We start from the raw sequence: 4,735 nt of genomic DNA on the forward strand, positions 1-4,735 counted from the left end.
AGATCCAGGACTATGTGTTTCTCTTCTTTTTTAATTTTTTAAGTCATATGATACTTTGTGCCTTTTGAAGGGATTTATTAATTTCAGCTAACTCTTTAATTTTATGGCAGGTAGTCTTACATTATCATTTAATATTGTTTTATTTTCTGTAATCTCTGGAAACCCTTTCTTTAATTTTAGATGTAAATATATTTTGAGTCATTTGATTTGTTTAGAGTTTTGTTAAATTTATTAATCTTTGTTACTTATTTGATGTTGCTCCATTATTTTTGCACTTTCTTTGTATTTCATTTGTCCTTTATTTCTTTTCAAAAAAGATTGACTTATTTACTTATTTGCTTGGATAGCTCAATTAATAAGGCTCTCGGCCCTGAATCTGAGAATCTAAGGTTCAGGTCCCTGCTACCACTAGAGGCAGCCGTGCAAGTTTAATAGTGGCTCAGAATTCAAACAAAAGAGAGGATTAAGAAAAATAAAATGGTGCTCGCTTCAGCAGCACATATACTAAAATTGGAATGATACAGAGAAGATTAGCAAGGCCCCTGCGCAAGGATGGCACACAAATTCGTGAAGCATTCCACATTTTTAAAATAAAAATATTAAAAAAAAACCCTTAAAACACAGCCTTGAAGACTATGATGTGTCACTACTGTGAGAAGACACACATGAAATCATATTCGAAAGTTAGAGAACTTTACTATTTTTTTCTTTCTATTTAATATTATAAAAATAAATGTTTTAAACTTTAAAAAAAGAAAAAGAAACTGAAACAAACTATCTAGGAGGCATATGGTTTTGTTATTCCTCATTTATTAATGTAGGGTAATAAGTTCAATAACCTTATTACAGGCTTGAAAACTCACAAAACCCCATCAATCTAGGAGCTCAAAATCCCACCAATCCCCACTCTAGAAATCTCTACCCTGGAAAACCTTGCCCTGAAGAAACCCTATATAAACCTTGTTTTTTGCTCAGCTCCCTTCTGCTTCTCTCCCAGAGGCAGCCACTATCTTATCTTGTGACATTTGTTGTGTGATGTGACTTCATAGTTTTCTTTGACTCCCAACTGGCAGAATGCCTTTCCTTTTAGAACTACAATACTTCTATAGCAGAAACTTTTTCTTATAGCTGCAACTCTTACACTTAAGGTAAAACTTATATCATGGATTTTAATCCTTTCTTATTACTGATAAAGGCATTTTCTTTTAAGTAGTATCCTTAAAAGTATCTTTTTAAGTAGTATCACTTTAGCCGCACAGCAAAAATTTTGATAGGTTGTTTTTATTATAATTTGAAATATTTCTTTTATCTCCTGAAACTTCTTCTTTAAACTAGAATTATATAAAAGTGTGTTGCTTAATTTTCAGATATTTAAAGATTTTAATAGTTAAAATTATATGTATATGTAATTTGTATGTATGTATATGTATATATATATGTATTATAAATTATACCTTATGTATTATAAATTGTAACTTATATGTTGAGTAAAAGTTATAGCTTCTTTTTTGGTAGAGGGTACCATGTAGCAGTTTCCTCCAAGAACAGTTTATCTTGTAGGAAAGCTGGTTAAGACTTAGAGTAAACTGAGAGTTCTACCTTTATATGTTACTTAGTCTTTTTCCCTTGCTGCTTTTAATATTTTTGTGTTATATAGATTTAGTGTTTTGACTGTTATATGACATGAGGATTTTCTCTTCTGGTCTAGTCTATTTGGTGTTCTCTAGGCCATAAACAAGGTATGTTTATGGACATCTCTTTCTTTATGTTGGGAAATTTTTTTTTCTATGATTTTCTTGAAAATATTTTCTGGACCTTGGAGCCTGGAATCTTCTTTTTTGTCTATTCCTACTATTCTTAGATTTTGTCTTTTCATGGCGTCCTTGATCTCTTAGATGTTTTGTGTTTGGAACTTTTCCAATTTTACTTTCTGTTTGAGAGATTTATCAGTTTCTGCAAGTGTATCCTCAGCACCTGGAATTACTTTTTTGGTTCCTGATCTTTTGTGGTTCCTGATCTTTTCTCTAAGTTCTCCAGCTCCGGGGTTTTCTCTATTGATTCTAATTCTGTTTTCATGTCTTGCACCATTTACTTCATCTGTTTGAATGTGGATTCCTGTCTCTGAATGATGGCTTGTAATTTTTGTTCATTTCTTCTCTATATGCCACTACTTGTGCCTCTCCTTATGCCTCTATTTGTTTGGCTGAATTTTCCTGTATTTGTTTGAGAACTTTGTTTCCTTTTTATGTGCCTCTAATAACTGGATAAGCATAGATTTGAGATAATTTTCCTTTGTTTCCATTGAATTAACATATCCATTGATTTTTTCTGTTGCTTCAGAATAAAAGGGTATTTGCTGGAAAAGAGTTCTGAATTTCTGTTACTTTTGTTAGGGTGATTTTCCATCATAACCCAACTCATGTAGACATAACAGGGGAATGTGCATCCCTTCAGAGTCTTCATGTGTAATTTGCACTAAATGAAATAAGTTCTTAATGCTTACTATAGTTTTACCCCATGGAATTCTGATACCCAGAGAGTTCTTAAAATATACAGTTTAAACCTAATCCATCAGAGAAATACTGAATACATAGCTTACCTTTTTAATATTCTAATTAATGCCCTATTTTTCCTTCTATGTATTTATTTAAAACCAGCACAGTGAAGCAGAATGTTCTGTGAGGATTGCACAGACTATCCTTCTCTGATAGAAGTGCTTTGACATTCACTGACCTTCCCCCAGGCAAAGAGTCAGCACTACTTCTCTTTGTCTGTGTGACTTAGGAGAGCTGTATCATAAGTGAGAACTCTCTAAATGGCTACAGACAAGAAACATACGGTTTTTCAGAGATTCTCATTATTCCCTTGATATGAATGGCATGTACTTGGCGTAGTTGCTTTGTGGGGAAATAATGTAGTGGCTGCACAAAACTAAATTTTACTAAGGAATGTCATAGATATGTGACATTTATTAATGCACCAAACATGCAAGCAGACTTTGTCACAAGTATTTTCTGGGTACCTTGGTATAAACAGCTCAAACACTTGCTCTCAAAGAACTCATTAAATCACAAAAAAGGGAGAAACTAACATGGATATGTTACTACAGTGCCACATGGGTCCTCATAAAAACTAAATCACTAATCTAGGCAGGTACTACACTTGTCGTGTTTTATAGAAACAGAGACAGAAGTTTTGAGTGGTGAAATATTTTCACCTCTTCTCTCCTGTTAGAAAGTGGTAGAACTAGATTTCAACCCATGTTTATCTATCTCCAGCATCTTGCTACTAAGTACTCTGTCATGCTGTACTTTTGTGTGAACATCATTACATTCATTTTCCAGTTGAGATATTTAAAGGGCAGAGTGGGCAATTTCATCTGAAGTCTCCAAATATTCAAAGACAAAGCCAGACCTCATATTATTGTCTCATGTTCAGGCTTTTGTCCTTAAAATATGGCTATATCTTATAAATGAAGCAAAATAGTACAAGTCATAGGAAAGGCATGGATACAATTCTGATGAAGAATATTTTCTCTCTGTCTTGGAGTCAGAATTATCTTGGAATGCTTCTTGTGAGAGATGTCATTTGACAACAAATGTGAAAGGCTTGGTTTAGAATAGCGATGGGAGACAGTATTCCTAAAAGAGAACAATAGCAGCAAGTGTGCGGGTGTGTAAAATGATTGTTATTTTTGAGTACTAAGCAGCCCAGATAGTTTAAGACCCAAATAGTTAGGAAACATATTTGCACAGAAACAAGCAGCTAGACAGATGGCGTTTCAAATATATCTCCTGTTTTTAAAATATAGGAAATACATTGAGAATCTAAAAAGGAAATGTGGGCTGTGGAACATCAGTTGGGAGAGTAAGAGACAAGGTTGCTGTGACATTCAAATCCTCAGCTAGAGTTTTTGTTCGAATGTTTTCCATTAGCTATAAGAGGAAGGGCCAATCACAGCTTCATTTTCAAATATGAAAGTATAATTTTCAATAAAAGAAATTACTGAGTAAGTCATTCCTGTCAATTATAAATTGAAACTTACTTTTTCTGTTTTCCTCAATGTTCAGCTAAGTGGAAGAAATGATTTCAATAAGAATTTATTTCTGGTCTTTGAATCGCCAGCAGGTGGCAGTGTGACACATTTCTTCCATAGAATTTATTATGTAGCTTTTTTTTGTTGTTGATTTTTCCACCTCCACCCCCCCCCTCCCCGCCTCCCCATCTCAGCCTGGCTGTCTTCAAGCCTGCAATTAGAAGAACTGTTTTTCTTGTCGCCAGGGTGTGATTGGTCTAATATTTACACACACACATACACACACACATACACACACACACACACACACACACACACACACACACAGAGACATCCTAAGTACCAGGCCCTTTATAATGTGCTAGTTTCTGATCGCACCTGGACTCAGGGTCTCACTGATCTTTCTATTTTTCTCAAGGAGACTGTGAAGCACAACTCAGAGTTACTTTTTGAGCAGTTCTCCACAGTCAGGAATTCAAAGTCTAAAGGCATAGAAGGCCATAGGTTGGAAGATTTTGCTTTTGGCAGTCCTCCAGCCCAGCCACTCTGCTTTTAAAATGCTTGCTTCCTTACTGGCATCTAGTTTCACCAAGGCTTGAATAGTATCCACAGTGTTCACAACTGTCTTGATCTTTACTTAGACCTTTCTTGTTTTTTTAATAGGCCACAGCTAGGTTCATCTGTAAAGCAGTCCAGGGT

The 4,735-nt window shown here is 34.7% G+C and overlaps 1 non-coding gene across 1 annotated transcript; it reads left to right on the plus strand.

The window, feature by feature from the left end:
• Nucleotides 1–480: 480 nt before the first annotated feature.
• LOC132650295 (U6 spliceosomal RNA) lies at nucleotides 481–587 on the plus strand. The gene has a single exon (XR_009588662.1). It is a non-coding gene; the product is annotated as a U6 spliceosomal RNA (small nuclear RNA).
• The last annotated feature ends 4,148 nt before the right edge of the window (nucleotides 588–4,735 follow it).

The sequence above is a fragment of the Meriones unguiculatus genome, chromosome X (assembly GCF_030254825.1).
Source record: "Meriones unguiculatus strain TT.TT164.6M chromosome X, Bangor_MerUng_6.1, whole genome shotgun sequence".
Taxonomy (NCBI): Eukaryota; Metazoa; Chordata; class Mammalia; order Rodentia; family Muridae; genus Meriones; species Meriones unguiculatus.